Here is an 11756-nt window from a genome sequence, read left to right as displayed (position 1 = left end):
TTCCTTGGAAGGAAAGCTATGACAAATCCAGACAGCATATTAAAAAGCAGAGACATCACTTTGACTATACAGACCTTTGCTGGCAAAACTATGGCTTTTCCAGTATTCACGTTCAGATGTGAGTGCTTGTGCTTAGTTGCTCAGTCATATCCGACTGCTTGCAACCCCATGGACAAAGTAGCCTGCCAGGATCCTCTGCCCATGGAATTCTCCAGGCAAGAATACTGGAGTGGGTTGCCATTCCCTTCTCCAGGGGATCTTCCCAATCCAGGGAGCAAACCCAGGTCTCCTGCATTGTAGGCAGATTCTTTACCACCTGAGCCACCAGGGAGGCCCAAAATATGAATATGGGGGTACTGGGGATTGAACCCAGGGTCTCATGCATGCCAAGCATGCACTCTACCACTGAGCCATACCCCCAGGCAGAGTTGATCATAAGGGAGGCTAAACACTGAAGAATTGATGCTTTTGAATCATGGGGTTGGAGAAGACTCTTGAGAGTCCCTTAGACTGCAAGGAGATAAAATAAGTCAATCCTAAAGGAAAATCAATCCTGAATATTCCAGACTGATTCAGGACAGAATATTTGGAAGGATTGATGCTGAAGCTGAAGCTCCAGTACTTTGGCTACCTGAAGTGAAGAGCTGCCTCACTGGAAAAGACCCTGTTGCTGGGAAAGATTGAAGGCAAAATGAGAAGGGGTCAGCAGAGGATGAGATGGTTAGATAGCATCACCAACTCAATGAACATGAACTTGAGCAAACTCCGGGAGATACTGGAGGACAGAGAAGCCTGGTGTGCTACAGTCCATGGGGTTGCAAAGAGTAAAGACACCACTTAGCAACTGAACAACAAATATTTAGATAACAAATGAAAAAAAGGAAAAAAGTGAATTGAAAAGCCAGATGTTGAAATGAAAAGGGACTAAGAAAAAGATCGCCATAGCTGACACAACTTTAGCCCAAGCAGTTTAACTGCAGAGGAAAAGAAGGGCAATCAAAACAGGCAAAGTTCCCCTGCACAGGAAATAGGGAGGTGATAGGAAAGAGACACAGGGTTAGGAAACCCTTCAGGGGTCCCATCAAGGGACAGAGTTAGCTGAGGACAGCTTAAATGCCATCTCAAGGGACTCCAGAATGGATGGAGGGACAGACAGCCTGCAAGCTGCCACTCATGGGCTTCAGACATTCATGTGTACTTAAATCAAGCAAATAAAGCCCAGTAAAAATATCCACTGATGTTCCCACTCCCCAACCAAATGAGAGCAGACATCAGAAATTCATACAATTAGATGGGAAAGCCGCTGGGTTCCATGCCTCATTTTTTTAAATTTAATACCAGCTAATTCAAACTCTTAATTTATCCCTCCCTCAACTCTCTTCCCCACTTAATAACCATAAGCTTGTTTTCTATGTCTGTGACTCTAAGTTCATTTCTACCCTTTTTCTTTGCTGTTGTTCAGTCACTCAGTCGTGTCCAACTCTTTGCGACCCCATGGAATGCAGCATGTCAGGCTTCCCTGTCCTTCACTATCTCCTGGAGTTTGCTCAAACTCATGTCCATTGCGTCGGTGATGCTAACTAACCATCTCATCTTCTGTTGCCCCCTTCTCCTTTTGCCCTCAGTCTTTCCCGGCATCAGGGTCTTTTCCAGCGAGTCAGCTCTTCGAATCAGGTGCCCAAAGTATTGGAGCTTCATCCTTATCCTCAGTCCTTCTAATGAATATTCAGGGTTGCTTCTAAGTTCATTTGTACCATTTTTCTATATTCTGCATATAAGTGATATCGTATATTTGTCTTTCTCTTACAGACTTCACTCTAATGACAGTCTCTGGGTCCATTCAGGTCACTGTAAATGGCAGTTTGTTCCTTTTTACTGCTGAGTAATATTTCATTGCATAGATGTACTGCTTCTTCTTTATCCTGTTTCTGTTGATGGACATTTAGGTTGTTCCCATGTTCTGGTTATTGTAAATAGTGCTGCAAAGAATATCAGGGTACATGCATCCTTTCAACTTAGGTTTGTTTTTTTTTTCCCCAGATATATGCCAGAAGTGGGATTGCTGGATCATATGATAGCTCTATTTTTAGCTTTTAAGGAACCTCTATACTATTCTCCATAGTGGCTATACCAAATTATATTCCCACCAACAGTGTAGGGGGGTTGCTTTTTCTCAGTCTCTCTAGCATTTATTTTTTTGATGATAGCCATTCTGACCACTTGTGGTGGTACCTTACTGTACTTTTCATTTACACTCCTCTAATAATTCATAAAATTGAGCATCTCTTCATGTGGTGGTTTTTTTTTTTTTTTTTTGGCCATCTGTATGTCTTTGGAGAAATGTCTATTCAGATCTCCTGCCCATTTTAAAATTTTTTTAAATATTAAAATGCATGAGCTGTGTGTACATTTTGGAGATTAATCCTTTGTCAGTTGCTTCATTTGCAAATATTTTCTCCTATTTTGAGGGTTGTCTTTTCATTTTATTTTGGTTTCCTTTGCCATGCAAAAGTCAGTTTAATTAAATCCCATTTGTTTATTTTTGCTTTTACTTTCATTACTTTAGGAAGTGGAATGAAAAAAATCTTGCTGTGATTTATACCAAAGAGTGTTCTGCCTTTGGTTTCCTCTAAGAGTTTTATAGCATCCAGCCTTACATCTAGGTCTTTAATCCATTTTGAGTTTATTTTGGTGTATGGTATTAGGGAGTGTTCCAATTTCATTCTTTTACATGTAGCTGTCCAGTTTTCCCAGCACTATTTATTGAAGAAACTGTCTTTGCTCCATTGTATATTCCTGCTTCTTTTGTTACAGACTAGGTGGCCATAGATGCATGGATCCTAAGTTAATTTTTTAAATCAAGTTTTCAACTGGTTTGTATCAGAGATACTCACCTCTCTCTCAAATCTATACCTTTTCCTACAGAGATTCTTGGTTGTAGCCCAGGAAGAAAGACAAGTTAGGATGTTAAAGTCCACAAAAATATGAAATGAAATATGGGGGGCTAGGAAGGCTTGGGATCGGGGATCCATTTCCCAAGGGTGATTACTGTAGAAACAGGTAACCAGCATTCCAGGGATGACAGACAGAAGAATATCACAGGGGAACCCATTTTTCCAAGATGGACAAACTGAAGGATGTAAGAAGAAGTGAGGAGAAATGCTTATTTCATATTATTAACTAAAAAAAAAATATATATATATATATTTCATTTAAATACACAGATAACTTACATGTGAAATCTAAAAAATACAACAAATTAGTGAATGTAACAAAAAAGAAGCAGATTCACAGATAAAATGAACAAACCAGCGGTTACCAGTGGGAGAGGGAACGGGAGGGCAAGATAGGAGTAGGGGAGTAAGAAGTACAAACCATTATATGAAAAATAAGCTATGAGGATCTATTGCACAGCACAGAGAATAAAGCCAGTATTTAGTAATAATGATAAACATAATATAGGCTAAAAAATTGTGAAATCATTTGTATATTTGTATAGCAATATATTGTATATCTATATTGTACATCTGTAATTTATATAATGCTGTACATCAACTATACTTCAATAATTTGTTTACACTTATTCATACGTCAATAATAAATAAATACATAAATACACACAGATAAGAGACTGAGGAATTTCCATTGTCAAAAAATTTAAACATGCAGAAACACCAAAACTTGTTGTAACTTGGCCCCCATTTTCAGATCTTTAAAATACTCTTGCATTTTATACATCTATAGTTACAGAGTTAACTATCTATTGAAAATGTGGAGCTTTTCACATCTTAAATAAATGATGTCATTCTGTACCTGCTTTGCAACATACATTTTCACCTAATATCCCTGGAACATTGTTCCATGACGTTCACAATAAAACCCAAACCAAAGTAAACCAGAAAGTTCAGCATGGTATTCCACAGTATGAATGTGCCATGACAAACGTCTTCAGTTTCCTGTTGATAGGCACTCTGATGATTTCCAAGACTTCACTTATCAGTACTGCAGTGAACATGTGGAACAAGTGTTTCTTCAGGGCAGAGTATTTTCTATCACATACAATTTCTAGCACAGACAAGCCTGTCTGTAAGGATCCAGTTTCTACTCTGTCCCAGTCCAGCTGTATGTTGACAGTTTACTTAACCCCTCTGGGCCCTCGTTTCCTTATTTCCTCAAATTAGGGTAAAAATAAAATGTCTTCACAGGATTCAAGTGAAGATTAAACTAGCTGATATAACATCCCAAGAACAGTGCCAGAGACATCTTGAGGGCCATAGAGCATTCAGCTCAGTTCAGTCCAGTCACTCAGTCATGTCTGACTCTTTGAGACCCCATGGACTGCAGCACGCCAGGCCTCCCTGTCCATCACCAAGTCCCGGAGCTTACTCAAACTCATGGCCATTGAGTCAGTGATGGCATCCAATCATCTCATCCTCTGTCGTCCCCTTTTCTTCCCACCTTCAATCATTCCCAGCATCAGGGTCTTTTCAAATGAGTCAGTTCTTCACATCCAGGTGGCCAAAGTATAGGAGTTTTAGCTTTAGCATTAGTCCTTCTGATGAATATTCAGGACTGATTTCCTTTAGGATGGACTGGTTGGATCTCCTTGCAGTCCAAGGGACTCTCAAGAGTCTTCTCCAACACCACAGTTCAAAAGCATCAATTCTTCGGCGCTCAGCCTTCTTTATAGTCCAACTCTCACATCCATACATGACCACTGGGAAAACCATAGCCCTGACTAGACAGACCTTTGTTGGCAAAGTAATGTCTTTGCTTTTTAATATGCTATCTAGGTTGGTCATAGCTTTTCTTCCAAGCAGCCAAGTGTCTTTTAATTTCATGGTTGCAGTCACCATCTGTAGTGGTTTTGGAGCCCATGAAAATTCTCACTGTTTCCATTGTTTCCCCATCTATTTGCCATGAAGTGATGAGACCAGATGCCATGATTTTAGGTTTCTGAATGTTGAATTTTAAGCCAACTTTTTCACTCTCCTCTTTCACTTTCATCAAGAGGCTCTTGAGTTCTTCTTTGCTTTCTTCCATAAAGGTGGTGTCATCTGCGTATCTGAGATTATTGATATTTCTCCCAGCAATCTTGATTCCAGCTTGTGCTTCATCCAGCCCGGCATTGTGCATGATGTACTCTGCAGATATGTTAAATAAGCAGGGTGACAATATACAATCTTGATGTTCTCCTTTCCCAATTTGGATCCAGTCTGTTATTCCATGTCCAGTTTTAACTGTTGCTTCTTGACCTGCATACAAATTCCTCAGGAGGCAGGTCAGGTGGTTTGGTATTCCCATCTCTTTAAGAATTGTATACAGTTTGTGGTGATCCACACAATCAAAGGCTTTAACATTGTCAATAAAGCAGAAGTAGATGCTTTTCTGCAACTCTCTTGCTTCTTTGATGATCCAGTGGATGTTGGCAATTTGATCTCTGGTTTCTCTGCCTTTTCTAAATCCAGTTTGAACATCTGGAAGTTCACAGTTCATGTACTGTTAAGCCTGGCTTGGGGAATTTTGAGCATTACTTTGCTAGCATGTGAGATGAGTGCAATTGTGCAGTAGTTTGAACATTCTTTGGCGCTGCCTTTCTTTGGGACTAGAATGCAAATTGACCTTTTCCTGTCCTGTGGCCACTGCTGGATTTTCTAAATTTGCTGTCATATTGAGTGTAGCACTTTCACAGCATCATGTTTTAGTATTTGAAATAGCTCAACTGGAATTCCATCACCTTCACTAGCTTTGTTCATAGTCATGCTTCCTAAGACCGACTTGATTTCGCCTTTCAGGATGTCTGGCTCTAGGTGAGTGATCACACCATCGTGATTTTCTGGGTCATGAAGATCTTTTTTCTATAGAACATTAGGTCTTGTTGTCACTGAGATAAAGTAGACAAACCTCTTACAGTTTAAGTAGATGATTCTGCAAAGGTAGTCAGAGATTGGCCATGCAGGCTTTCTTTGTCCAGCGCTCTCAGAACAGCAAAAAATTCCTTCCCCTGACACAAGATTTGAAAGGAGAGGTGGCTACATTTATTTTAACAATATTAATCTGATCTTATTTGCTCTGCAGCCAATATATGCCAGGCCCCTTGTTATCAGACATCTCAATAAATTCTCAAAACAACCCCCAGGATATGCTGTCTTATGCCCATTTTATAGATGAGATAAACCAAGACCCAGAGTATTGGGAACACTATTCTTCTTCTTTAAACTTACTTTCTCTATGCATTTACATATACCCATATATATATACACACAGAGATACACATGTGTGTACATGTGTGTTGATCTGTGTATGTGAATACCTACGTGCAATTATAATATGTTACCTGATAGCTCAGAATTCTTTGCAAAAAAAAACTATTATTTCAGTGTTTCACCCCCCCACCCCCCACCACCACCACAAAGGGAACAGGAACAGGGATTCTCTGACCTATGTATTTGAGTAAAGAAATACTCACTGGAAAATAGTGAGAACAGGGTGAAGAGATCCTTCTGCAAGGTCTGACATGACCCAGAGCTCTAGCCTTGAGATAGATGGGCTCAATGTGGGGTCTTAGAAATCCTGACTTACCCCTTTGCAGTGCTGTGGGCTGCAAAGCTCTAGTTAAAGCTCAGAGAGGCCAGGACTGAGGTATTAAAGCTCAGGGTTTGCTAGGTTACTGATTTTGTTGTTGTTGTTCAGTTGATAAGCTGTGTCTGACTCTTTGCGACCCCATGGACTGCAGCACACCAGGTTTCCTTGTCCTTCATTATCTCCCAGAGTTTGCTTAGATTCATGTCAATTGAGTTGGTAGTGCTATCTAATCATCTCACCCTCTGCTGATCCCTTCTCCTTTTGCCTTCAGTCTTTCCCAGCATCAGGGTCTTTTCCAATGAGTCAGCTCTTCGCATCAGGTGGCCGGAGTATTGGAGCTTCAGCTTCAGGATCATAGCTAAAAGATATGCTCAGCCCTGAGGCCTCAGAAACAAGCATAGGTTTTCCTGATTTGAAATCCTTGATTCAGGCTATCATGAGGATAAGAGGATGAGGCTAGAATTGAGCAATCATGCCTGGAAGTCCTCTGGACAGGGGAGCCTGGTGAGCTACAGTCCATGGAGTCACAAAGAGTCGGACACAACTGAGCGACTGAACTGAACTGAACACACATGTCCTAGAGAAATGGAAGGCTAGGTTGCCAGAAGGGACAGATGTCTGTGCGAGGTTGGGTTAATGCTGTAAACCATGGAGAGGTGGAAGCAGAATTTGCAAGTCTGGGTAGAACACAGTCACCTTCCTTCTGCCCCAGAGTGACTGCCACAGTAAGATGAATCTTCTGCTTCTGTATCCTTTATTTAATCTGCCGGTTCTTAAAGCAAACCTGATTTTTGAGGGCAGTTGCTTTTGGGCCATGTAACCTAGAAACCTGACTTAAACAGAATTTCATTTTGTCTGCAGGTCGGCCTTCACTGAGGTTCCCTGTTAATTTCTGCTTCCGCAGGCCACTGGGATGAAAGTCACTGGGCTCCGGCTGTCATTCCTCTTTGATCACTTAAGAATCCCTCTGTAGAGCTGCTGTTTACCTACTGTGGCTCTTTAATCTTCCAGAGGCAAACATGAATAGAATGATACTTTGTGTGATCTCAGAAATGAATAGCTCTTTCCAATATTGTATGAAGAATGATTTCTTTGTTGGCAAAGTAATGTCTCTGCTTTTTAATATATTGTCTAGGTTGAGAAGGCAAAAAGATATGATGGCAGTAAAGCTGGAGAAAACTGATTTGGAGAGGTTCATGAAGGACTCAGGTTTCGGGCTGTCCTCACCAGTGGCACACTTCCTAGCAGGACTTCAGAGCAGGCTTGGAGCTGGGGCTCTTAGGAGACACAGCTCAGGGTAATGTCCTGCTGATATTAATGCCCGATCTTTTTCATTTCTCTTTTTAATTTTTTCACTTATTTTATATATTTCTTTGTTTTCACCTGTGCTGGGTGTTTGCTGCGTGCAGGCTTTTCTCTGGTTGCAGTGAGTGTGGGCTGCTCTCTAGCTGCAAAGTGTGGCCTTCATTGCAGTGGCTTTTCTTGCTGCGGAGTATGGGTTCTAGGGCACGTGGAGCCTAGCTGTGGCTCCTAGGCACTAGAGCACAGGCGCAATAGTTGTGCTGCATGGGTTTAGTTGCTCCACACCGTGTGGGATGTTCCCAGATCAGGGATCGAACCTGTGTTTCTTGCCTCGTCAGGTGGATTCTTTACTACGGAGCCACCAGGGGGAAGCCCTCATTCTTCACTTGATAGATCTCCATAGTTACATTTAGTATAGAATTTCTCTTCCTCATTTCAAAACATGCCTAATTGTCAAAGAATTCCCATTCGTCTTGGAAAAATGGTATTTTTTCTTTTTGTTCCAATGCATCAGTAACTGGTCCCTGACTACTGCCTTTCTTTACTAAAAATTGGTACAACCCAAGTCAAGGAAATTTTTTTCTAAGTGTTTATCACTAGTCTTCTTTTTCATCATTTGTCTCCTGCACTTATCTGAGATTTTAAGAAATGAGTTTTTTATCTTCACATAGCCAATACTTTTCCTGGACCTGGCACATAGTAGGTATTCAATGTTATGTCACTAAAATATATTGGAATGATAGAGGCCCCCAAACATGGAAATATATTCTATAGTTTATTTTCTCTGCTGCTCACAGAGCCAATTAAAAAAAAGTTTATTTTTAACTGCTTCAATTAAAATTAACTCAATTAAAAAATTCAATTACACCTTTACATTTTTTTTTTTTCTCTTCTGGTTAACTTAGCAGGAATTCCCATTTCCTCCATAGAATAAGAGGATTATTTCAATTAATGTTGATCATCTCTTTCCCTGGCTTCCCTCTTCCACCTTGTCTTGGGGGAATTTTCTTGGTGGTTTTTTTTATCCCTTTCAGACTTACTGTTGTGGATGGTGGGGGGTTGGGGGTGAGCACTGGTAGAGCTATGTAAGGGGACTAGTTAGGATAGAGATTTTATGGCTCTGACTCTTCCCTCTTTTTGAAGAGGATGTAAAAAAAATCTATTAATTAATTATCCTTGTGACAAAAGAGTAAAAGCCTAGGTTAACTCAAGAAGAGACAAGAAATTTATTAATAGGGTCCCAAGGAAGTCATGGATGTAAAAGAAGTCAGATCTCTGGAAGGACGTGGAAACAGGTGAAGGGAGAGCAACAGTACCAGCCCATCCTCCTGTCCTCTCCTCCAGTCTCTGTATGGACTGGCTTCCTCTTCTCTTCAATCCCCAGACATGGCCAAGTCCAGCCGCTGAGTTAGTTGGGTTCTCTGGGAAGCGGATATTGAGATAGAGTTAGAAGCATAAAAGGCTTGCTGGGATGAAATGCCTGTGAAGAAGAAGAGGAGGAAGGGAGATGGACAGGGAGAGCCTTCCCAGCCTGATGGAGATCTGACGCCTATCACAAGAGAGTGGGGAACAAACAGGACCGAGAGCCTCAGGCTGTGATGCAGACATGACGGGTGCTCCAGAGTGAAGACGATCTGTAAGAGATGCTCCGTGTGGACAGAGGCATCCAGGCTCTAGAGCCCCCACAGGCCTTAGTCTTGGGGGACAGGGGAGGAAGCGGGGAGATTTCTGGAGCAGGTGGGGCCTCAGCTCAAAAGCCGAGCACTCTCACAATTCTCACTCCTGGAAGCCGTCAGCTAGCCCCAGCTTGCATTTCCTGTCTACTCCTTTCTTCACTGGGGAATTGAATGGTACACTTCTGTGGCTGCCACAGCTAACAAAAACCCCAAAGGTTCCTTGTCATTGTAAATCAAAGCTGAGAATATTCCTGAAGGTTGTAATAATTTTCTGCTCTTGGTAGCCCTGGGGCCATTGCATTACACTAGGCTTTTCCTCAATCCTCACCTCTGTAGTAGTCTATTTTTTTAAATTCTCCTTAAATCATTTCCTAAGGGGAATGTGACCTACACACATAAGACAGCGACTTGGGACAGTGTTTCGGAAATCTGGGGAAAAGTTTCAGTGGGTAAATGTCAAGGGGTGTGTGTGTGTGTTTGAAGGAAGGGTAGGAAGAAGGAGATGCAGGCAGTGAAGTTGTAAAGATAGGCTCCTTGGAGGTTATAGTCCTGGAGGCAGTAGATTATTGAAGTCTACACTTTTCACGGGTTGGGAAAAGCAGTGTACAGTGTTGTGAGAAATGAAACAAATACATTCTATAAAAGCACATGCTGTAACTACTAAGATGTTATCACAAGGAGGTACTTAAGAGATGGCCAGATTGTTGCAACGAGATGTGGCGACCCAGTAAAGTTAATGTTTTGTAGAAGTAAAGGAAAGAAATGAACCCTTGAGTATGTGCTCTGCGTTGGTGTTCTGACATAACATGCCACTCAAGGAGACAAGCCTGTTGGCTTTGCTTCCATCAAGCTATGAAGCCCATGAACTGGCTATGAGATAGTGCATCTTTCTCTGGGGCTTAGAAAAGACATCTTCAGAACAGTGTCCACTGTGAACATGCCTGCCGACACATAGAGAGGTAAAGAAACCACTGGGGTTTGTTCTGCCCTTTGACTATTGCTGACCAATTGCTGCGGGCAGTGAGTTGCTATGAATTTTAATTAATACCAACTGGGTCTTACTATCAAAGCACTAAGCATGCCTTCCCCACATGTAGACAACCTACACACCCAGTTTCTCAGCTGTCTCTCTAGTTCCACCTGTGACCAACAAGCTAAGCACTTTATATGCATACAGGCCACCTTTTATTTTTATGTAAAAGTATTTACAACTGTGTCTGCTACCTACTGGATGCTCCATATATGAACTCATTTGGTGTTAAAAGAACCCAATGAGTTGGATACTAAGCTATTAATAGATGTTTAGGTCCTGAGTGGAGTCAGCATTTGAACGCAGACAACTAATTCTGTAGCTTATGCTCTTGACCGTCATGCAACACTGCCTGTCATGAGGTCTGAATGGATGGGCCACATGAGCACGCGAGCAGATTGCATCAGTTGGGTAACCCTACATTCTTCCTCCAAAAGGGGCTCCAGAGAGGGCTTTCTGAGTCTAGGCCGTAAAAATACCACCTTGAGTTTTTTTCAATTATAAGATCTTAGATCTTAGCATATTAAAAGCAGAGACATCACTTTGCCTACAAAGGTCTGTATAGTCAAAGCTGTGGTTTTTCTGGTAGTCATATAAGGATGTTAGAGTTGGACCATAAAGAAGACTGAGCACCAAAGAATTGATGCTTTTGAATTGTGGTGTTGGAGAAGACTCTTGAGAGTTCCTTGGACTGCAAGGAGATCTAACCAGTCCATTCTGAAGGAGATCAACCCTGGGATTTCTTTTGGAAGGAATGATGCTAAAGCTGAAACTCCAGTACTTTGGCCACCTCATGCGAAGAGTTGACTCATTGGAAAAGACTTTGATGCTGGGAGGGATTTGGGGCAGAAGGAGAAGGGGACAACAAAGGATGAGATGGCTGGATGGCATCACAGACTCGATGGACATGAGTGTGAGTGAACTCCGGGAGATGGTGATGGACAGGGAGGCCTGGCGTGCTGCAATTCATGGGGTCGCAAAGAGTCGGACACGACTGAGCGACTGAACTGAACTGAAAGAAGATTCTTCTGCCCGCGAATGTATCTCTAACAGCTTGGATTGTGTCTGAAATGCCCCTTCTTGGAGTCAGTCCAGGACTAACTAATCATGGATTTACTGGGGTCTTGAGCCCCAGAATAAATTCCTCAAAGCTCTCCTTTACC

At 41.8% G+C, this 11756-nt stretch overlaps 1 non-coding gene across 1 annotated transcript; it reads right to left on the bottom strand.

The window, feature by feature from the left end:
* Window positions 1-348: 348 nt before the first annotated feature.
* TRNAA-GGC (transfer RNA alanine (anticodon GGC)) lies at window positions 349-420 on the bottom strand. The gene has a single exon. It is a non-coding gene; the product is annotated as a tRNA-Ala (tRNA).
* Between the last annotated feature and the right edge of the window lie 11336 nt (window positions 421-11756).

This window comes from Capricornis sumatraensis, chromosome 18 (assembly GCF_032405125.1).
Source record: "Capricornis sumatraensis isolate serow.1 chromosome 18, serow.2, whole genome shotgun sequence".
Lineage (NCBI taxonomy): Eukaryota > Metazoa > Chordata > Mammalia > Artiodactyla > Bovidae > Capricornis > Capricornis sumatraensis.
The sequence above is the reverse complement of the archived record's forward strand: the minus strand, read 5'-3'. Positions and strand labels throughout refer to the sequence as shown.